Genomic DNA, 25,290 nt, shown 5'->3' on the forward strand with positions numbered 1-25,290 from the left:
TCATTTTGGACCAAAGAAGTTAAAGAAATGGTAGAAGAATTTTGGTGCCACAACAATTTCGGGATTGCTACAGTACTATGAACCTGTTACTGGTAAACCTGTCCCTAACAATGGAGTTTCTCTCAACTTTATAACATCAAACATCAGAATTTTCTTACAAGCATCAAGAATAACAAATCACATGATTAATGGCTTCATTTTTCCTAAAATTTCTAACAAAACATAGTATAATCCATGATTTCAACTTAAGTTTCAAACAATAAATACAATGAAAAATAAAAGGAATATACAATGTAAAAACTCGGGTAAAGCCTCCTATCATACTCAAGAGCAAGTAAGAGCGAATTTTTGGGTGTTGATTCGCTTGAATTGGTCACCGGAAAAATGATTAAGAATGAAACAATTCTCTGCTAAAGAAGAAGAAAGAATGAAAGAATGAAGAAAGAAGGAGAAGAAGGCCATCAAGTAAGGGTTTTCTCTCTTATATTATTATTTTTTATTTATTAAGGAAATGATAAAATTACCTTTTTGACCTCTATTGAATGAATGAATAAGAAAAAGGTCCAAATGATCTAATTACCCCCTATTTTGGCTGGATTTCACATAGAATTCACTGCGTGAGCATATAAGAATGTCATTAGTAATAAATGACTATTTTACACCCTAATGTATGCATAAAAATCTAAAGAGGCCCAAGGTCCAAATTAGGACCGGATACAACAATAGGATGATGTTAAAGTTAGCAGCCCCTCATAAGCTCATGTTGTTATTTGAGCAATATTTGCATGCATGCTTGAGGAAATGAAGTCCCATATGAATTACAGGCATGAGGACTTATTGATGAAAAAAGTAGTTCACTCAGTTTTTAGACCTGCCAATAAGTATTCAAGAAAAGAGTGCCTTCAATAAGCTTCTGAACATATATAATGAGGATATCCACACCTACAAGATTAGAGGTTATAGTCTATCATTCTGTCCCAAGGACGTAACTTTGATCATTATGTTATTTTGCATTGATTAGATGGAGTAAACAAAGTGAAAGGACTTTAATAATTAGGAAAGGAGTAGCCCCCCTTCATGACGTAGTGCTTCATTAATTAAAGCCTTTGATTAAATAGTAACTCAAATACATAAGAAACTATAATTCCTTTTGAAGATGGGCCAACAAAAGGCCTTTATGCAACTGAGTATATTATGAATGATTAAAAATGAATCTAACACCTCTAACAAGAGGAAAACATCTTAAATGAAACATAACTTTACTAGAATCTATTGGAATAAAAACCTAAATTTAGAAACTACTTTGTTCTATTTATAATTAGAAACTGATTTCTAATGAATTAGGAAAACATCTCAATCAATGAATTTAGCAACTCTTTAGTAATGGATTATAATGACATTTGAAGATGGATTGAAATCTTTGTTAAAACAAGCTCAAAAGTATGGTGAGAACTTTTGAAAACTTTTTGAACTAGATTTATAACAAATCCAGAAAGTGGATTTTTTTCTTTCATTTTTTTATTTAAAAATGAATTAATATTGCACAAAAATAAACATATTTGACCATAAGTATTACACTTTAAAAATTAATTTGAAATCCTTATAGCGAAATAAAAATAATAGCCTCCATTAGTGAATAAAGATTTCAAAATTAATTGAATATACTTTAAATATCAAACCTCTAAAAATAGTAATTAAAATATTAAGAAAGAACCTCAATGATGAGTGGATTTTATATAGACATTTTATATACCTCTTTTGTGTATTTCGCTTGTCTTTTAGCTTTAAGTTCATATATTTCGATGCTACTTTGGGTATATATGTGTAGTTATGCAAGTAAACATGTCTAAAGATAATAGAACAAGATTTGGAGCAAATTCGGCATCAAAAGAACTTAACTACACTTCTTCAGGAGAAGCATGGCTTATTAAGGCCATGCTTAGCCTTGTGCAGATCACTAGACTTGAAGATTTTATATGAAGGAATGAAGCACAGGCATAGAGCCCAAAGAATGGCTTTGTAGATGGAAGCACGGCCCAAGCATGGGCCTGCTTCTACCTAAGAAGATCACTACCTGGAGAATTTTAGAGTTGATGTCAAACCCTAGACCAACTTGTAAAGTGCACAGGCATAAGCACAGCTGTGCTTTTGTCGGGAATTAGTTTTTAAACCCCAAAAGTTAGGGTTTGAGGGTACTTCAGCTTGGATTTTCTATTGCAGCCGTTAGACAAACTTCACCACCATCTGGAAAGGAAAGAGAGATGAGATCTTGGAGCACTGACTAGAGAGGAGCTAAGTTGGCGGGAAGGTCCTCGGAGCATGATTGGGAGGATTTGAGAAGCAAAAGGGAGTTCTATGAATTCTTACTTGTTTGTTTTCTCTATCTTTTTGTCATTATGTGAACCCATGAGGCGATAAACGTTCTCTGGTTCCCCGGGCTATTGAACATTGAGATTATGTATATTTGACTTACTCTTTTATAATGGCTATGGAGTTTTCTTGGATTCTTCTATGTTTAATCTTGTGTTGCAAAACTTGATGTGCATGATTGCCATAGTTGTAATTGCAAAACTTGATGTGCATATTTGCCATAGTTGTTATTGCAAAACTTGATGTGCATGATTGCCATAGTTGTAATTACAAAACTTGATGTGCGTATTTGCCATAGTTGTTATTGCAAAACTTGATGTGCATGTTTGTCATAGTTGTAACATTTGCTTATTAGAGCATACATAGGGGTTTAGGATAGAGTACATGGCTAAAGATAGAGCATATGGTGTCTAACCTTCTGATCTAGGGTTTACCTTTTGGTCCAATAAAATGTACCTGATAGTCATTATAAAAGAGTCAATATATGTTCCTCAAGGAGAGTAGCATGGGGCACTGCTTTATATCAATGTTTTAAATCCAGTTTAACTCCTTACTTCTTTTCATCCTCTTTCCATGCTTCATATGCTCCTTAGATTCTTAAATTAGAATCTTTCCCAATCCTTCAATTCGGTTAGATATCAGAAAGGTAATTAGTACTAAGATATCCCCTAGTCCTTATGGATTTCACTACCTGATCCTATTAAGTACACTTTATTACTTGTACAATCCATGCACTTGTGGTATAGCAAAGGATTATGTATCACTTAACAACAGAGATATTAAAAAAATGGATGCATACATGTGTATGGAAGCAATTTACAACAATGATTCAAGACTGAAACATACCTGATGGATGAACAGATGATGTGTGTGTGTGAGAAATTTATAGCAGAGTATAAACAGTGATGGGCACCGGTTGGAACCTTATCTATTTATGGAAGGTGTTTTTCAGGATAATGTTCAAGAAAAGTTTCAACTTCACAATCCTTCATGATGAGCACTTAGGTGACGTTAAACAAGCGCACTTTAGGAGGCAACCCAAGTTTCGTTTTGTTTTGTTTTGTTTGTTTTTTATTAGTGTAGACATTTGTTTTTTTTCACAAATTTTGAGATGATTGGTGGTTTTTTGATTTCATACTTCGATTCTTAATCTCTAAGGGTCTTCATTGAAAATTATTTGCGTAACTGTTAGGGTTTATTGGTAATTGGCTAGAGTTTCAAAAATAAGGTTAATTGCGAGTTGGAGATCTTCCTAGGTCTAACAAGGGTGAAGCATGGAGCACCCCCATGCTTAGGCTGTGTTTCTGCTGAATCATAGTTCCTGTGCTTTTATCACAGTCGTGCAGCTATGCTGTGCTTTTTAGGCTGACTATTTGTAAACTGCACGGCCAGGAACATGGGGGAAAAACACATCCCTGCTCTTCAAAAAAAAATTTCATTGCTTTTTCTGTGATCTTCATAAATATAAACATGTATGAACACGCCATGCTCCCCAATTCTCCGTTTTAGTGTGTCGATTCGGTTATGTTCTCTGATTTCATTCTATTTATAGGAATGGCCGCCTAGGGTTTTCACTCACTCAAAACCCTTCTTGTTTCCTTGGTTTTCTTTATAGTTTTATTGTGTCAGCTATAATTGTCATCAAATTTTGTTGACTATAGTCAAGCCTAGTGATTTTCTCTCGTAGATCTCTTCACTCACTTCAAATGCAAGGTAAGGTAGTTTTCTCATCAATTGTTTTGAGATAATGTAGTTATACTCTCTCTTAACTTTGGTTTATACCATGAATGAATGCTATACCATCATGTGTTATTTTCCATTATAGAGATTTAAGTTTGATCACATGATCTGTTTTAATTTGTTTAACCTTGGTTAAGATGATGTACCCAAAGCATGCCTATGCTCTTTTGAAGCACGGCTTGTACTTTAAAAATATAGCCATGCTTTCCTTGAACACAAACCGTGTTCTCTTAGGAAGTTTACCATCTTCATTAATTTTTATCTAGTTTTGTTGCAGGATACTATGCCTAGGAAAAAGACTACCATTGGACCTCCTTCGAAGCGTGCGAGAGGCATGAGAAGTGTGCTGACAAACCCTCCTGTACAACATTTTGAACTACAGGCTCATCAAGAACAATACCAATGTTTGTCCAAACACCAGTTTGATAGTTTTTCGTACTATTGATTGGGGTGCATTGAGGGTAGCAAATTTAGCCGATGAGGTGCAACGTCTTATAAATGTTGGTTGATGGATGCAAGTTTTCAATGTTACTAACCCAGAATATCACGATTTAACATTGGAAGTATTAGCCACATTTGAAAAATCATGGGAACATGTAACTTGGAACAGGGTCGATGCAATTAGATTTCAACTCCGCGGGTGACCATATCGCATGAGTAACACAGAATTTTTCCTCAGCATGGGTTTGTACTATGAGGACTACACTCGAACCCTAGAGTATCATAACCTACATTTCCATAGGCAGTCGGGGGAGCCACAAAAATGATGTTGGCATCAACTTAGCAATGACCACCTAGATTATGACCCACGATGTTCCAAAGCATCCACCCTCATATCTCCACCCTTGGGTTGCACATGCAGTCCTCAGTGGGATATTGATGGGGATGAGAGATAGCAAGAGTCATTAGCCATCGCGATTTTGAATATCTTTTGAGTATGGCGGACGGTGTTCCCTATCATTTGGGGTTATGTTATTGCTGCAACACTCCACCATCAAGTGACAGATTCTTGGGTCGGAGTTATTTTTGCAAAACCATACATCACTCAATTGGTTCAGGGATGAACCTTCTAGGGGGAGTGGGCCGGAAGCGATTGGTTGGTGGGTTTATTCCTTTCACTCGAGGCCCCTTCTGAGCGATGGGTATCCCTCTTTCTGCAGTATACTCTTTATCCTCCCTAGGGTCAACCTCACCTCACACATCACTCGCCAGTACACCATCCTCGCCTGAGTATTCTCGTTTTTAATCCGTGGCTAGGCAGAGTCTTTAGCATATCGCTAATCATTATGCAACGTCATTATCAGCGCTACACCATATTCCAGAGGCTTCGTCATGACATGTTGGGGAGGACACATCAGATTTAGTCGTCACTCCTACTGATTCCAGAGGTACTAAACCAGTTGATACGGGTGATAGCGATGAGCCTTAAGCACCACCAGACCTCCATTATCTTTTATTTTTAGGTTTTTTTTCTGTACTTGTCTTTCTTTTATGTTTTGGACATTTTGTATTGTGAAGTTAGTAAGAGGAATCCCCTCATAAACTGATGTTTTATCTTTTAGCATTTTTATTTTAGTCTTTATTTTATCATATTTTATTTTAATTTTTATTGTTTTTGTTTGCTTGAGCTTCACTTGTGTGCCATTTTTGTATTTCTCAAGATGTATGGTTGATTGGAATATGGAAAACAAGTTGAGAATGGCAACATCACTCTCTGTGTTTAGGAAAGTAATTAAGAACTTTTCCCCAATTTTAAATTGTCCTTAATTCAATTTATCATGCATATATTATAGTACATTGAGGACAATGTATGATTCAAGTGTGGGGAAGGGTTTATTTGTGTTTTCATTGTGATGGTGCATGACATAGGATGATCTATGAATTCTTGGATAGGAGTTTCTAAGTCTAGGGGAACATGAGTGTGTTAGTGTATTTTTATTAAACTTAATTGATTAGATTCACTCTTGCTTTGTAAACTCAAGTTTTTATCACTTTACGCTAAGCGTGGAGCTACTTGTGTTAGCAAAGACAATAGTTCTTTGACCTTTAGTTTTTCCATGTTAAAAAAAACATAAACAAAGAAACTCACACCAATAATACTTAATGACCTACCAGGAGAAAGGAGCTACTTGTGTTAGCAAAGACAATAGCTCTTGAGCATAACAAATGTTTACTTGATGACCTACCAGGAGAAATGGCTACCTCTAGAGTGTATGAAGTTGCTACCTACTTAGTTAGTTAGTTAGGAATAAGGTCTTGATTATCTAGGTCAATTCAATAATACATGTGTACATTCTTTAGGGTAACTCACACACACATGGGGAGTACAGGGTAAGAGTGAAACCTTTTATTTTTGTGATCAATTCAACACACCTGACCACTTAAGTTCTTCTCTATGCTATTGAAATTCATATTATTTTGAGATCAGAGGTCATGCACTCATCTTCTTTTCTTGTGTGCCGAGTGTGTTTGCTTGAGGACAAGCAAATGTGTAAGTGTGGGGATGTTGGGTGAGTGCATTTTTATAGACATTTTATATAACTCTTTATGTATTTCGCTTATATTTAGGATTCAATTTATATATTTCAATTCTACTTTGGGTATATGTGTGTAGTTGTGCAGGCAAACAGGTCTTAAGATAATAGAACAAGATTTGGAGCAAATTCGGCACTAAAAGAACTGAACTACACTACTTCAAGAGAAGCACGGGCGTATTGAGGCCATGCTTTTCCTCATGTAGATCACTATATGTGAAGATTTTATATGAAGGAAGGAAGCACTTGCACAGAGCCCAAAGCACGACCGTGAAGATGGAAAATGGCCCAAGCACAGGCGTGCGTTTTGCCCATGCAGATCACTGCCTGGAGAATTTTAGAGATGATGTTAAACCCTAGACCAACCTATAAAGTGCACAAGTATATGCACAACTTAAGCATGGCCATGTTTGTGTCTGAAATTAGTTTTTAAACCGCCAAAGTTAGGGATTTGAGGGTACTTCAGCTAGGATTTTCTATTACGTCCGTTGGATGAACTTCACAATAATCTAGAAAGGGAAGAGAACTGATATCCTAGAGCACCGATTAGAGGGGAGCTAAGTTAGCGGGAAGGTCCTTTGAGCATGATTGGGAGGAATTTGAGAAGCAAAAGGGAGTTCTATGAATTGTTACTTGTTGTTTTTCTCTATCCTTTTTTGATATTGTGTGAACTCATGAAAGGGCTAAACTGTTCTCCGGTGCCCGGTCTTTTGAACCTTGAGATTATGTGTATTTGACTTACTCTTTTATAATGGCTATGGAGTTTTCTTGGATTCTTCTATGTTTAATCTTGTGTTACAAAATTTGATGTTCATGATTGTCATAGTTGTAATTACAACACTTGATGTGCATATTATCCATAGTTATGATTGTAAAACTTGATGTGCATGTTTGCCATAGTTGCAACATTGCTTGATAGACCACATATAGGAGTTTAGGATCGAGTACGTTTCTAGAGATAGGCATATAGTGTCCAACCTTCAATCTAGGGTTTACCCTTTGATCCAAGAAGATGTACCTAATAGTCATTGTAAAAGAGTTAATACATGTTCCTCAAGGGGAGTAGTCTGGGGCATTACTCCATATCAGCGTTTCTAATCCAATTTAATTCCTTACATCTTTCCATCCTCCTTCCATCCTTCATATCCTTAGATTCTTATATTAGAACCTTTCTCAATCTTTTGATTTGGTTAGATATTAGAAAAGCAATAAGTACTAAGAGATCCCGAGTCTCTATGGATTTGACTACCCGATCTTATTGGGTACAATTTACTACTTGTACGATCTGTGCACTTGGGATATAGCAAAGATTATGTATCACTCAACAATTGATATATATAAAAATAGAAACATACATGTGTATGGAAACAATTTACAACAATGATTCAAGACTAAAACATGCCTAAGGGATGAACAATGATGTGTGCCTGAGTTTCACACCTAAAGGCCTAGCGGTTTATACTTTGGTGTGCTACTCTCTTTTACCTTGTAATGATTACGGAGATTCTCTTTGGACCTTTGATAGCGAGGAGGAAGACATGCATGTTGTTTGGCTGTTGAACCCATGGGAGATGGAGGATGATCTTCTCTTTGATGAGATTAGGGATTTGCAATGATGAGGAGGTTGAGTGTGATTGGGTTAGAGATGTTGTGTACTACATGACACAAGTTGAGGATGATTAGCAAAGGTTCAGCGACCTCAACAAGTTTATACTTGTTCTAAGGGACATGGTCCAAGTGATTAATTCATATGTCCCACAACCACAATTTAGGCATGGAATACCTCAAGAGTGCAAAGACAAGGTGACATCGAGCATTGCTTTTCTTCCACCTTGTAGAGCCAAGGTGCAATTTGTACTGATGAAGGAGAATAATTCCCAGGCCTACCCAAAGGTTCTTCAATTCACATATGAGATTCTCTGGGATGTAAAAGGCAAACAAAACATTATAAGGAGGTACCAAGATTTGACAGCTTAACCAACCCTGGCACAGACGAGTAGCAGACCTACCATGCTAGCTCTAGCTTTTTTCACTTGTCGATCAATGGTGCCCCATTCACTTGAAGATCCACTAGAGGAGATGGAGGCGATTAACTCTCACCCTAATAGGGATGATTGCTGACCTTCGATCTCTCACACCAGTAAGACCTTTGGTCAACAAATGGATGGAGAGAGAACTGTCCACCACACCATTGTAAGAAGTGAGATGGCGGCGCCAGTACGAGCTGGTTGTGTACTTAAAAGCCTCATAGTATCATACATCCTTGTCAGTAAGCCATTGTCTAAGGGAGGCACATTGATGAGTGTATTTCATATATATATTTCCATACCCTTTTCATGTATTTATCTTATCTTTAAGCATGTATTTATAGTTATTCGGTGCTACTATGGGTATTATTGTCTATTCAGAGAAAAGGTTCCTGTGCAAAAAAACATGATTTAGCACAACTACAGTGCGAAAAGAGATGAGAGTACAGTGTTCGGGTTAAGCATGGTCTGAGCACGATCGTGTTTCTCCACTGATTTTTAAGGCAATTTCTACAGCAGGCGAAGCAATGTACCATAACAAAATCAATGTAGCTGAAGTTACTATAGTAAATCATTGTAGCACAAATCTGGAGAAGGGACACGGTTTGTGTGTTCATAGCACGATCGTGCTAGGAGCCGATGCAGGGGCGTGTCGGTGTTGGAATTATGTGATTCAATTGTTTAGGCAAATCCAGTGATTTTCAGTGGGAGGAACACCCCCACGCCAGGGTGTGTCGAGCCTGAAATCTACAATCAAATGATATTCAGTGGGATGAACACCCCCGTGTCTAGGGCGTGTCGAGCCTGAAATATGCTATTTAAGTCAGATCTAGGGCATTCTTTGAGGGATCTTCTCTTCATCCTCTCTTCTTCTTCTTGGGGGCGGCTGCCATGGTCTTCCCTTTCACATTTCTGGGGCCGGATTGAACTTATGGTGCAAGAGCGCGAGTAGAGTTGGAGGTACAAGATAAGTGGGGTTAGAGTATGGAGCTCAACATTGGAGGCGATCTTGAAGAGAAGGGAGTCATGTCTTCTTTATTTAGATCTATTATTGATTTTCTCCATGTTGTACCCATCCCTCAGGGGCTAATTGTCCATGGTGCCCCAAGATGTTGAACTTTCATACTTTGTATGTTTTGAATACTTTCTCCTAATGATCTACGGAGTTCTTTTGGTTTCTTGTGTTTAACCTTGTGTTTGCATAACTTGATGTGTTTGATTTGCACAGTTTGCTTAGGTAAAACTTGATATGTGGATTGCCATAGTAGTTGTAGTTGCCTAGTGTGATTGCAAAACTCAATGTGTATGAAACCATAGTTACCTTAGCAAAACTTGGTGTATTTGGGAACCATAGATGCAACATTACTTTTGAGCAAACACAAGAACTATAGAATGTACCTGGTAGGCATTAGAGGTCGGTCGGCATACGATAGCTCATAGAAATCTTCTCGGGCATTGCTCTCTTACTGTTGAAATACTCAATCCTAATCTACCTGATAATTCCACCTGCTCTATCTCTATATCTCTCACCTAGTTCACTTTCAACCCTTACCTGTCATCCTTCCCTTCTTTAAAATTCTTAGTTATCATCTTTACCCTAAGTTTGTGATCTGGTTAGACATTAGAAGATTAACTAATACTTCGAGTCTAGTCCCTGTGGTTCGACAACCCTACCCCTCACAGGGTACTACTGTATTACTTGTGTGCGACCCGTACACTTGCAGAGAACACATCACACATCACTGCCAGTGTGTCTCTAACAAACTCCCAGTAAGTTGGGCATCCTTGTCGAGGTTAAGGAGGTTACCCTCAGTGAGGATAATCATCCTCTGGGTCCCTAGAACCATACTTTGCTAGCAGATCTCTAGCTAGTGGGAGACTCTCACAAGGTGGAAGTGGTAATTAACTCCTGCCACATATACTGTTGTGTGATGGACTTAACGACTGGAGTGACTATCATGCAACATTGTAGAAGTGGAAGATATGTTGGCCACTTGTATAACTCATCAGGATATAAACACATGGACGCTGTGTTAGTACAGTCAGGTGGCGTAATCGATAATGCTTAAATGATGTATTGGCGTATCCATATAGGCTTTAAAGGAGGGTGCCAAATCTACCGTATGTGCCCTTTATTATTTCAAAAACTAGGTAGACATATAGGGATTTGACATGTGTCGATATAGAGAAAAGGATTAATACTATGATGGATGCATCGTTTAGTCCAGCCACACAACAAGATGTTGGTTTGACTAAACCAACTCCACTCAACTCATAGTATCATCTGGTGTCGACCCAAGCTTGAGTGTTGAATCAAGGCCAATATGTGAAGCCCAATATCTTTCCTCCTTTATTCTTGGGCCAAGTTCTTGGCATATCACCCAGCCAGCAAATGCAAATACTCTTTCAATGGGCCAAGAAGACATTGGCCTAGACAATTGATCAAATGGAGACCAAACACTTAAAGACTTCTTTGGATCCTTCAGTTGATGATTTTTGTGATGCTTCTCATCTTACCAAAAACCATACTGATAGATTCAAGAACCAAAACCCACACTTAGGGAACATAGATTAAGGGGAACCAGTTAGTAGATTTGGATAATCAAAACACTTAGAAAACTCACGACCCTGAGGGCCTTTCTATGGATGTAGAGAACCAACGACTATAGGAAGCTAATTAGACAAAGACTTGGAGAGAAGTATTTGGAAGCGTTTCCCGAACTACCATGCTGAGGATCAAATAGTCTCTCAAGACTAGCCTCTGGGTGCCAAACACAACAAATGTTGGAAGAAGTTACTTTCTAGACGGATTGAAGAGGTAGTACTTGGTACAAACCACACCGATCTGTTAAGACCAAAAGTCTGGCAAATGACACCTCTATAGTTCCAAAGACCAAGAGAACATGGTTAAAGGTTTTCACTATGACCATCAGACACGGCCTCGAATTTAGGGAACCTTGTACGGAGGCAACAGATGGAGTAGACACTCACAAGATGATATCTGCCTAGGGCACCAACTAGTTTCCTTTTGTGCAATCTTGCCCTAGGATCTTTTTCCAGGGTTGTCGTTCTTTTGTGCCCTTTATGTTCTTGTTCTTGTTGTTTATTCCATAGCTAGTGGATATATTATCTATGTTTATTCTATGTATTGTGTTTTGAGTCTTGTATCCTTTTGTTTCTCTTTTTTTTGTTTTTGTTTCTATACCTTCTTTTGTTTTTTTAATAAAAGTAGTTTATCCACCTTCTCCCAAAAAAAATTAAAAAAAGAAAAAAAAACCACCTCAAAAAAAAAATGTTAGTATTTCATTTGTCTATCATTTTGAGTATTCAATCTAGTAACTTTGACATTTTGGTAAAGGTTCCGACTCTCTAGCCTGTTAACATTTTTAGGCCATTAAACTTGTCACCTAAGTCTCGAGAAAACACCGCATCTCTCAGCACAAACTGAAACCTAACTGTTAAAAGATGTAATAGGCCATGCCATTGATGTTGACAACTCGAATTTTTCTGAATTACCAAATAAAATAATAATTATTTTAAAATTTTCAATAAATAGACAAATGTTAATAGTGATGGCGATCTACTCATACATGGATGCAGCTAAAATTTTCTCCATTGTTTGCTATCCACTGTCTAACTTGAGCCAGAAAAGGACGAGTTGGGAGAAGGATTTCCCACCTCCATTCCCTTCCCAATACAAATATATAAGATTTTAATATTAATATTTTAATTTTATTTTATTATACATGAATTACAAAAATCATAAAAATATAAATTATATGTTAAAATTTCAAATTTTAAATTATCTTCTGTTTATAATAATTCAAACTTTAAAATATTTAATAATTCAAAAAAATTAAAGCTTTAAAATGTAAGAATGTGAAACTACTGTACCCCTCAAGATTGGTTTGAGTAGTAGTAATTTAATTTGAAGTTTAGTTTTGCTATTACAAATTTGTTATTTAAATAATTATAATATATTTTTCAGAATATTTTAGAGAATTCAGGGTTTGTTTTTATTAAGAATCCGTACTATGTATTATGTGATAAGTTTCAAGTGGTTGTCAGTTATTAACTACTTGTTAATTTTTCAATATTTTGTCCATCATTTTAGGATTTAATGTTTGAATAATTTGTTGTTTTTTTAGTATGAATCAACATTTTATTTTTATCTTTGTGAAATAGTTATTTTTTATTTTTTATGTATCTATGTTTAAGTAAATATTGAAAAATTGAAGATTGATAGGTACGGGGCTGGATTTCCGTTCCTATGGAGAATGGGACACAATCCTCATCTAGATCCAATGTGAAGATAAGATTTTCATATGCCTCCCTCTAGGTGTCTATTTGGGATGTGGGTTATAGATCAAAGGATCAATTAAAAATGGCATTCCCCGATCCAGTTAGCTCAAAATCTCCTCGAGTGTCAACCCTAATCACTAATAACTCATCTTTCCATCTCTTTAGTGTTAACATGCAAAATATTATTTTACAAAAAATTAATTATATATATATATATATATACAATTAAAAATAACCAATATCAATAAATAACAAAAAAGAATAAATTTTAATTTAAAATAATTATTTGAAAAAAAATTTGCATGAGTATTCCAAAAGGAATTTCAATTTATCTATCAATTCATGAAGTTTTTCACAACACAGAAAGTTCATAATTCTCACACACATACACACAAAAGGCCTATTTGGAAAGAGGCCAACATTACCAAGAATGCCCTCGCTAACTCTATGGTAACCTTTTTGGCCTTGGTTCCAATTAGGTAACCTATTTTTTATATTAGAAATTTAGCATATCCTTTTTGAGTAGGCTCCTTTTCTCCCATAAACATAACATGCCTTTGGATTCTATCATCAACAACCATTTGGGTCTTCTCCATAACTAGAGAAGCTCATCTCAATGAGAAGAAAAAAAAAACTCCTTGAAAATGTAGAAAGATCACTAATTAAATGAAAATCATCACAACCATTAATTATAGCTTACTTCCTTTGAGAAGTTAACCATAGGATGATGTACAAGCTGGCTGTCCCTCATAAGCTTGAGCAGTGTCGCATGCATGCTGGAGGAATTGAAGTCCCATATGAATTACAGGCACCAGGACTTATTGATGCAAACCTAGTTCACTCAGTTCTTAGATCTACCAATAATCATCCAAGAAAAGAGTACCTTCGATAAGTGGCTGATCATATATGATGAGGATACCCACCCTATCAAGATTAGAGGTTCGAGTCTACCATTCGGTCCTAAGGATTTGGCTCTGATCATTATGTTATTTTGCATTGATCGGATGGAGTAAACTATAAAAAAAAGAACTTTAATAAGGAGGAAAATAGCACTCCCCGTCATGGCATATTACTTCATTAAAGACATCTATTAAAAGCAACTGAAAATACATAAGAAACAACAAATCCTTTTGAAGATGGGCCTACAAAAAGGCCTTTATGCAACTTCTCATCGTGTATATTGTCAAGCATTTATTACAAAAACAACCTTTATAGGAACATAATGGTTGGAAGGCTCCTATATAAGCAATCTACATGAATTCAAAAGCTATGCATGGCTTCCTATTGTCTACAATTGGATGATAGAGAACATCTTAAAGAGGGCTAAAAAGTGGAGAAGAAGCGAGATATCAAATTTGTGACAAAAGTCGGTCACTTTTATAATTATGTCATTGCCATGAACCAATGGTTCTATAAGAAAACATGGGTGAAAAAGTGATAGGTATAAGACTGCTTCTCAAGGATTCTATGGTACAATGGCTATTTTTGTCCAATAGATAACCATTGTTAATTACTAATTAGAGTATTTTTAAAAAATACATAATCCTTTCTTAGGCTTCAATCTCTATGAAATGTTGCCATGAACTGATCAGTCTCACATGCTCAACTAGAAAAATCAATAACTAATCATAGGGCCTACTGGTAGCAACCTTTGACTTAGCCAAGAACCGAGTAACATGGCTTGTTTAACTTGAAACCATTTGACCTGGCTTGGTGTAATACGTCAAAAGTTAGGGTCTTTAATTGAGATTCTATTAAATCTTAAATTAAGGTTTTAGGGCTTTTGTAAGTTTCTTTGTTCATAGGACAAAGTTGCCAAGTATGTTCGTTCATAGTCCAAGGCTACAACTTCATCATTACTCATTTCCATTTAGACCATCAGATCTAAGGCCACAAAATTCCAAGCTAAAGCTCATCAGAGATTAGAGTCTTGCACTCATACTTGTAAGTCGCAACTTAATTACAAGATAGCCAAGCGCCAAGCAATTTAATGTGTGCCAAGTTCACCAAGCTTGTTGCCAAAAAGAAGTGAGGCAGCCCCTGGAGTTCAACTTGTCATCTTTGCAATGTTGGGTGAATATATTTTTCTTATTCTATTTTATCATTTTTGAATTATTGCTTAGTCACATACATTGATGAATTAAGAGTTCATTGTGCTTGTCTTATTTATATTGTTCATAGGTCAAATAATTGTTGTTGTTGTTGTTGTTGCTTTTTCTTTTTTTCCTTTTTTGGTTCTACAAACAATGGTTTGATTAGGCAAAATTATAGAACTTGAATCACTTCTTATAATTAGCATGTTTTTTGAACATAGAATTGCATATCTATTTACGGCGGTTTGATGTTGTACTACTATGATATGAATAATGAAATGCATAGTTATTGGTTTTATGACATCTATAATTATCAATGATAATTACTTTTTAAGGTAGTTTTAGAAATTTATGTGCTAAGCTATCAATAATTTAACATATATATTTTATTTTATATTATTGAATTTAAGAAAACAAAAAAGAATAACCCTTAAACTTTGTCTCCAAACTATAAAAATGTTGATTCCAAGCTGTAGAGACTACTTTCTAGAGAAATCCTAGCTTCTATTAACTATTATAATATTATAATTCAAAGTTTTTTTACTTTTATATAAAGTGGATTAATACATCATTACTAGTTGAAGAGGTTAAAGGATCAAATTTAGTATAGTATCGCACAATGATGAGTCATAGTATCTACCATTTTAACAACCAATTTTGAGCAAATTGGTTGATGATAAGAAACACCTTGTTGTTGCAAATTGTTCAATAAATATCATCTTAAAAAGTGAAATGTTATTAGTTTGTTGACTTTTCTCATGGCCCTTGTTTCGTTTGCTTAACAACACATCGCAAGTTTTTATTGTTTTTAATATGATTATATCATGTGCATACATATATGTTGGATATTCAACATCTCATAAATTTGCAACTTATAGTAAGCATTGGGGCAATTTTACTTAGTGCAAGAACTAAAGACCTGCAATGCACAAGCATCAGTGTCAATGTTTGTTTAAATAATGATCCTACATGACAACATTTTAATATATCTAATATGAGGAAGTAGAAGAGGATGATACTTAGGAGTTCAATCCTTTGATGAATTCATAACAGAAGATACCAAAAATGGATAAATATATAAGAAAATAAAGGCTAAGGATTCTATAAAAAAATTTGTAGTTCCAAAAACAACCCCAAGGTCTCAACTAGGAACTAAGAGTGTATTGATAACAAGTACAGAAGGCATATATAGCTTTTGCATAGTGAATTTTTACTCATGTATTCCTTTTGATTCATTGAGATCTCCCTACTTTCATATAGCTTTAAATGCCATTGATGGGATCAGATGTAGATAAAGAGGCCATCTCATAATGACATGTGAATCCATCTATTAAGGAATTGTAAAATGGAATGTCAATCACTTGTTGATAACTATAAAAACACTTGGGCTAGTTTTGGATGCACAATTATGAGTGATAGTTGGAGTAATCAAAGATAAAGAACTTTGATCAATGTTTGGTGTATTATCCTATTGGTATATCCTTTATAAAATTCGTTGATTCATCAGATATAGTTAAGGTACCATATTGGGTTTGCCCTTCAAATGTTGCATGTTTGGTGACTTATAGTGGTAGTAATTATGTTACCGCAGTTGTGTACTTTTCATTATTTTAATTTCATTGCTATGTGTTTATTAACCATAGATTTATTTATCATTTACTTAACTATACTTCTTTCTAATATTTTCTGTCATATTTTGTCATTATTGCAAGATAGCTAATGATTACATTAGAATTATAAACATATTTACTAGTCTCCTTGTGTAGCATATCACCTAAACTAGATTTTGAAAGAGATTAGGAAGATGGATTATATACGGAAAAGGTCTAATTGGAAAAAATTGTATGTCCAAGAGAGACTTCTTTTACTACTATTTTTATCACTCTAAAAAGTATTTATAACTACAAACATGATTTGCAAGCTTTGGTGATAGACAAACATCACAATGGTTATAAATTATCCAAATATGACATGGGTAAAAGTGCTCAATGCCATTGCTTTAGATAACAAATTACTTGTTGATGGTGAAAATAGCAGCTCTAATTATTAAGTTATTTCAAGTTGTGGATGATGAAAAGCCTTATTTTGGCAATTTATCATGAATAGATGTTTTGGATTCATAAAGGAATCATATCTTTCTTCAGAGATAGACAATGATTGTATTATTCCTCATACCAAAATCATTGATGAAAAGTGGAATAGCCATTTGTGGTGCAACATTCAGGTAGCAACCTATTTTCAAAATCTTGTCTTTCTATATGACCAAAGTAAATTTATGGCAGCTCCAAAAGTAATGCAATGCCTTGATGATATATTAGAGCAAAATGGTATTTGCAGCAATCTCAAGAAGGTAGTGAAGGAGATCAAAATTTATCGAGATCAACTAGAGAGTTTTAGCAATAAATTAGCTTCATTATCAGTAAAAAGTATACAGCCAGATTTGTGCTAAATTCAAATTTGTATTTATTAAATATATTTAAATTTAGATGATTAATGTAACTTGTATGAGTGTATCTTGTTATTCACTTGTTTGTTTTACTTTTACTTTGAATTAAGGTGCATTATTTATGGATGAATGGTGGACATTGTTTGGACATAGTGTGCCTCATTTGCAAAAGGTACCCTAGCTTGCTATCCGACTCTTTAGTCAAACTACTTTTTTTATGTAAAAACAATATGAGTTTTTTTTTAACCGCACCTACATTAAAAAATGAAAACAAATTAAAGTATCACAAGCAACCTTTGTTTATGCGGCTTACAATTTTTTGCAACTCTCATTTATAATTAAGGTATTTTAAGTTTTGTCATTTTATTCAATAAGCTTTTAAATTCACATAAGCATCAATATATATATATATATATATAAAGTAGTATAATTCAATTGATTATAATTATATTGATAAGACAGATTTTTAAATATCAAAGAAAAATTTCCTCCTCTAACAAAAAAACTTTTATTTTATTCAATGTTTATTAGATGATGTTGACATTGATGAAGATGTAAATTTACAAGATCTTGGTGGTGTTAGTAGTAATGCAGACAATAATTCAGAAGATTTGGAGTGAAGATTTGATTGTTATAATGACATTGATTTGAGTCTTGATCCAAGTTCATGGATTTTACTTATATTAATTGTGTTTGAATACTTAAGTAATTGTGGTTGTCATCTGATTATGTAATTTTGGCTATTTTATTTTGATTGGTAGGATTTATTTGAGTATAGTAGGAAATTTAAACAATCAATTTTAATTTATTGCGCTTTTTTTATTTTTACAAATTTATTTTATATCATATTTTGTAATTATTGTTTGCCTTAGAGTATGTAAGTATGTATGTATGTATGTATGTATATTGTTAATGTCCGAACCTAGTCTAACGACATTGTCTCTATGTATATGTGTGTAGTTAGTATTTTTGTACAATAGTATATTTCTTTTTGTAAGAGTTTATTATGTATATCTAACAATTTAATATTTTGGTACACTAATTTATTATGTTACTATATCGGTTCACTATAGATTTGTATCATTTCATTATTTTGATTTTGTAGTTTATTGCTTCAATGTGTATGTTCATTACTTTCATACTATAATTTATTACCTTTACCGACTTTTGGTTGACCGTAGTTACTATAGTTTTGGATGTATTGTTGTCACGTAGAAGTACTAGCAAGCTACTAATGATGACATTAAGACCTACAATGGTCTAGCGACTATTTCAAGATTGGAAGCTAAAAAAAGAGTAATGGTGGGATGGGAGGCTAAGTGGGCTAGGGGAAAAAGCGGGGGAGGCTCGAGGTTGTCACATAAGAGGATATCTACAGGCAACAACAAAACATGATGACCTTCATATAGAACCAATTTGCTTGCATTTAGAGGGATTTGGACTCCATTAAGAAGATGGTTTATTAACTAGTGTTGTTCCCTAAGGTTGTTACTTTGCCTTTGAGGGCTCCATAGGATCCATTAAAGAAGAAGCCTATAACAAATAGCAACATTCCACATTTATTAAAAGTACAAATAATTACTTCACAATAAACCTAATTGATAGAGAATGTGAAGAATGTATTAGTATGGTCTAAGAAAACTTCCATTGGGCGGAAAACATTAGTCTAATCATCTTTTCCATCTCTCCCTCACCTCATATACTATCCCCTTGAGCCATTCACCCTCTCTTTATCCCTGAAAGTAGTTGAAGACTAAGAAAATGGCATATTGGGTGAGACCTTTTCTAATAATGGTGGTTTCCATCAAATGTTGATACAAGAGGAAATTTGATCTATTTCACTCCTACCAAAGCCAACCAACCACCTTTGCTCCTGTAAGAAATATGTTAATCTCCTTTACTTATATAAGAGGTAAGTGAACCACATTAACTGCCTAAAGATTCAAGCTAGCCTCTACTATCATTTCCTTTACTCTTTCTCATTCTTTTCCCACCACCATTAATAGTTTCCAATCTTCGACAATGAAGTTAAAATGTACTAAAGGCAACTTGACATATAAAGTGACAAATATTGATATGGTTAAGGCAAACTTCCACCAGGAGAAAGCACCATGTCACATTCTCTGCCTCCTCCTAACTATAACTACTACACCGCACTTCCCCATCTCCCTATCCTGAAATCTTCAATAACACAAAACTCCATATCAAATCCTTCCCTCCTCTTTAAAACTAGACTTAGACTAAGTAGTGGAGGTAGTATGTAGTGTCAAGAAAACCTTATTTACCTTGCAATAGGCAATTTGACTCACTTTCTTTGATGGAGGCTACCAACCTTCTTAACCCTTGTAATAGTTGAGATAACTTCACCTACATAAATGGGAATGAATTCCTTTTACACCTAGTGAAATTAACCCTGAGCTCCTTTAACCCCAATAGTGGTAAATTAATATCCTTCTCTACTACTACAAGGTAGTCAGCCTTCTTTAATCCCTTTAGAATCAAGCCAAGTACTATCCCTTGCATAAGAAAAAAGCTAAGGTCCCCTACCCAATCTAGAGTCATCAGGTACCAACTTAGATCCTTTATAGGAATGATAAGGTTTATATAAAGGAAGTGTCTTAATGCAATCATTCCTTAAGGGTCCAATCAATAAAAAAGGCTTGTTGTTTATTATTTCCCACTTGAATTTTATTGTTCATGGGGAAACTACTATTTTGATTATTTTTATCTTGCGATTTGGTAGGTTATCATCACTAAAAGAATATACAAACCACTTGTTGTTTTTTACTTTATATCAAATAGTAGCTTAGTGCTTAATGCTTAACGTTCTTTAGAAAGATGAAATCAGTTGTTATTTTTAGTAAAATAGTTTAAATGATACTTGAAATGGTTAGCATATGAGAAAAATTTCTTGACCAAGTTCATTCCTTCTAAACAGTCTAAACTAAAGGAGGGAGAATGGGATACACTAACAACTTCTGCATTTACAAAAACTACATATACAAGAAATATGATTATAATTTTTAGTGCTATTGTAAACTTTCATGCAAGAGTGCTAAACTCCTAAATGCAAATAATAAATTGTTCATGAAGAAAATAAACTATAACATCAAATTATGAGGAAGTTACATGCCGATGGTAACCTGCTATATATAAGTAATAAACTCTAAAGTAGCAACAATACATTGAAATTCAATCTTCTATGCACCACTGTATAGACAATGTAAACCATTACATGCAATCAATAACATATCACACAAATTAGTAAATAATTTCAACACAAAAATACTGTGAACCTTTCCAAAAAAATGCATCTCACCTCAAGCATAGTCTTTCTTATAAACCCAACATGGAATAATATTATCATCAGTTCTAGTGTAATTCACCTAGTCATACTTTTGGTTAGAGCTTCGACAAACAAGCGTAGCTAAACTCCACTAATGTGTACAAAATGAATGCTACACAAAAATAGAAATCTCACCCCTCCTTACAACTTACAAATTATCCTAAAATTGGCCTAATAACCTCAATTGTAAACCCTAAACCCTACATCTAGATGATATAATATAATTTATAAACAATAACTACCCAACTTCACAAATATATGGACATCTTATCTTTTATCTAATGATGCCTTGTTGATTTTATTAGGTTGCTCAAAATTAGTTACATATATATTGACCACATAACTGTCATAAATTAGACAAATGTCACACAAAGCCTGAATATCTTCCTCTAAGAGAACCCTGTATAATAAATGACCCTCTTAGGATTGGTGTATATAACTCACCTAGTTGTAGCTTTCTTGAAGAGTCAATGTCCACAAATTGACTCCAAAATAGTGGTCCATCTTAATGAATATGTGAACTTCACAATGTATTCATCCTTTTTATAGCTAACATTACTGATAAATAAAGTCATTATGATGGCAGAGAAGATTGTGTTGGTGTAGATTAAAATAATCAAGGAAGGAGGAAGCCTTTCAAAAAATGGTGGCTCTAGTGATGATGAGAAGAAAAAGAGGAAAATGCTTAAGTGGTTCAATAAAGTATGGAAATAATCTAGAAGGTGACCTCAATTTAGATATTTGTTTAAGCTAAAGTGGGGAAAGTAGCATTTTTCCCTCCTTCAGTACTAAATTCATTTTCAACTAAATCCACTTTAGAATTATTTTAATTCATTTTCAACTAAATCAATTTTTACAGTTTTGGTTTGGTTCTAATAGTGTTAGTTCCGATTTGACTCTATGGTTTGAATAGAACCAGGGACAGGTCTAGTCCTCAACCTTACTACCATCACCTCCCTACTTCCTCTAAATAACTTCCCCTTCTAGATCTAGGTTTCTTCTCTCTCTCATATCAACAAGGGACATCAAACCCTAGTTGTAATTCTCTCTCTCTCTCACTTCAAACTGTGGATGTAATTTATAATTATGAGATTTTATATGGTCAAATTAATAATAATTTTTTTAGAGTAAGAAGTTAGACCATCCTTTTATCTAAATCTCGGATCCTCTCATAGGAACTATATCATCAATTCCTCCAACTCTCCATTCTTCCTTGTAAGCATCCCAAATTCTTGATCTTCCATCCCTCCTTGATTGTTCATACAAATCATAGATTCTAAAGTTCTTTTGTTCTATTTGATTATATTTAATTTCTCACAATAGGATAAGGGATTATTATTGATTTGATATTAATGAAGAGTTTTATTTCAAGTTTGATATTGTATTAAAATTTTGATTTACCTTATAGCATTCATCATCATGTTTCCTCTTAAAAGCCAATTACATTGGTTTCTTCCTCCTTATTCATTTATATCTTTTTTGTAGGAAAATAATTAACAAAGAAATTATCATGATGGTTTACACAAAAATGATAGTAGACTATAGGTATGAGGAATGAATGATAGGTTTGTAGAGAATAGAGAATTAAGCATTCGATGTACTAATGAATTTAGTGATAGATGGCTAGATCAAACCTATCAACATACACTAATACAATGATAAAACCATATTGTCTTTTACTAAAAATATTCATTCAACTCTAACGCAACAATGAGGGTATTGCTTTATTTTTCTAGTTATCATTCATTTATTTTAATTACTTCTGAGTTCTTATCATAAGCAAATTAAATAACATTATTTTAGATATTTATCGTAATTCTGGTTGTTTTCCTTTTGTATGCGACACTCATACTTTTTTTATTTATTAAAGGGGATTTATTTATAAATATGTGGGCCCCAAAAAAATTTGTCTCAATTCATTTGTAAAAGACATGTAAGCCTTGGATTCCCGGCCTAAATATTTTGCAAACTTTTGAACCAATTCTTGAAGCTTTGTTTTAAGCTTTTGTTCCCATCTTTTTGTAAAGGCTTTGTTTCATTAGTTGTGGCCATCTTTTAACAGGGAGAGATTAGCATCCTTCTTCAGCCTTTTTTTTCATTTAGAGAGAGAAAGGGAGAGAGAGAGAGAGAGAGAAGTAAAGGAGAAATAAGAAAGAAGAAGGATAAGAAGTTGATAATGGTTTTGCAACAAAGAAAGGAAGGCATATGTTTATATTATTCTTTGTTTTTGGGTAATAATTTAGTTAGGAAATCCCAACAATCAATGACTTTAGCACATCTTGTTTGAAAGTTGAAGTGAATGAGATCGTGCAAGTTTAAAAGAAATTGTTTATTTGTTAAGTTTACTTCCTTTTAGTGAGAATGGATTTCAGTTATGTACTTTTATATTTCTAGTATGGATAGAAGGCTTGGGAGAAGTTGAGTGGAGTTAAGCATATTGCTTCCTTGAATTGCTATGATGCTTTTTCTCCTTTAAAATTTACGACTTTTTGATGTTGTTAATGTGCTACTGTGGTTTTTATTAAAGTATTTTTGTGTTGTAATTGTCTTCTGCAGCTGGGTTAGTGGAATTATAATGGTTTAAGTTGGATTGATATTGATGAGGAGGGTGTGGAAGATGATAATGATGATAATGATAATGATAATGATGATGTTGGAATTAAGATATTAATGATGAAAGGTTAGAGAATCTTAATTGTGGACTAGAAAGTGTTAATGGTGTTTATTCAGTTGGATTTGAATTTTGACGTAAGCTACTGATGTTTGGTTTGAGTTGGTGGTGTTCAATCATTTGATTTAATGTGAACCAGTATGGGTTGGTTGAAGCTCAAGTTAGACAAATTGAGTTGCTTGGTTAGATTGAATTGATTAAGGCACTGATGAGCTTATATGTGCTGGGTGAGTAAAATTTTGGGCTTTTATATGGCGCTCATCTTATGGTTGTTTGAATGTCTACTAGAGTTGTTAGTTAGGTATTGTGAGTTGTGTGCTTGCTAAACCATTGAGGGTTTAGATCCGGCTCAAATTTTGTTAAACCTAAGTGTAGTTTCTTTTGGTGTCTAGATCCCGATAGTGAGCTCTATTTCGAGGCAACTGGTGAACCTAATTCCGTATTCTGAGCCAGGTAGGTTCTCTCACCCGTATGACTACATATTTCTGGTATATCATTAACTATTTAAATACTTAGAAATTTATTTTTCATGTAATTCTGATTCTTGTTCTGTTGGTATTTCTATTATTATCCTATTGATTGATATTTAATTATTATTTAATTATGTTGTAAAATGATTTATTCTGTATTTCACTATCTTTACTCTGTATTTCTATGGTTTTTTTTACATCTCCATTCCTGATAATTTGCCCAGCTAGGAGGAGTAAGTCCTAGCCATGTGCACATGTTTTTCAGTAGTAGAGCTACCGAGCATGCGTGTCCGTTCAGACTGCAATTGAAGATCCATCTTCGTCTGTTAATATTATGTCTGTTCGACTTCACAGTCGAAGATCCAGCCTAGAGCTATTGATTCTGTATATTAGTCAAGGAGAGCTATTTAATTTGTTTATTTATTTTCTGTATTTCCGTCCGTTATTATACCTTTACAAGTATGTTATTTGTTCTCTGTCTGATTTTTTACTGTATTACCTGCAAATTTCTAGATATTATATTTTCTGTTATTTGTGATCCTACTGAGTTCTTGTTGCTCATGTACTTTGTGATTTTATGTTTATAGGTGAAGATTAAGCTTAGGATTGGGGGTTGTTCTAGGGTCTTATTTCTATAGTTGTTTTTGCTTGTTGAAATAATTGAACTTTGAGATTGTAGACCTTGTAGTATGTTTTTCAGTGTGAGCGAGATTTGAATTCTATTTTTATTCTTGTTTTCAATCTGTTAAGTGCCGCACATTGTGTATCTGTAGGGCTGTTAAAGCTCATACTCGATTTATTTTTTCGTTTACTATTATTTGTCTGTATTTCTATATTTTTTCTTCCTTTCTTGTCATGTTGGTAATAACTCTGACTAGATTCGAGATTTGAGACCTTGCACCCAGTGGGGCCCAACCCTGTTGGATGTGGCCGTTCTATCAATGGGGTCGACTTTGGGGCTAAGGCGTGACAAAATATGTAAGCATACAAGGTTGTTTTGCAAAATTCAAAACTCTAATATACATTCTCCCTCAATGGCTACTACTTTTTATCTCAATTAATGCTTGAAATCTCAAGCCAAATGTGGATCATGTTGTCTTCTCCTCCTTTATTCAATGGTTATATTTTTTTAAACCCTTATAGCGTGTTTTTGCATGTTTTCCCTTCATGATGGATCAACTAAAATATACTAATGATTACTCTCTAGAGTTTGTATTTAAAAAGCATTAGAATATAAGATCTCTTGGAAATTTTCATTTCTTTCAATGGGTAGATCTATGATTTAGGTTTC

The sequence above is a fragment of the Dioscorea cayenensis genome, unplaced genomic scaffold (assembly GCF_009730915.1).
Source record: "Dioscorea cayenensis subsp. rotundata cultivar TDr96_F1 unplaced genomic scaffold, TDr96_F1_v2_PseudoChromosome.rev07_lg8_w22 25.fasta BLBR01002029.1, whole genome shotgun sequence".
NCBI lineage: Eukaryota > Viridiplantae > Streptophyta > Magnoliopsida > Dioscoreales > Dioscoreaceae > Dioscorea > Dioscorea cayenensis.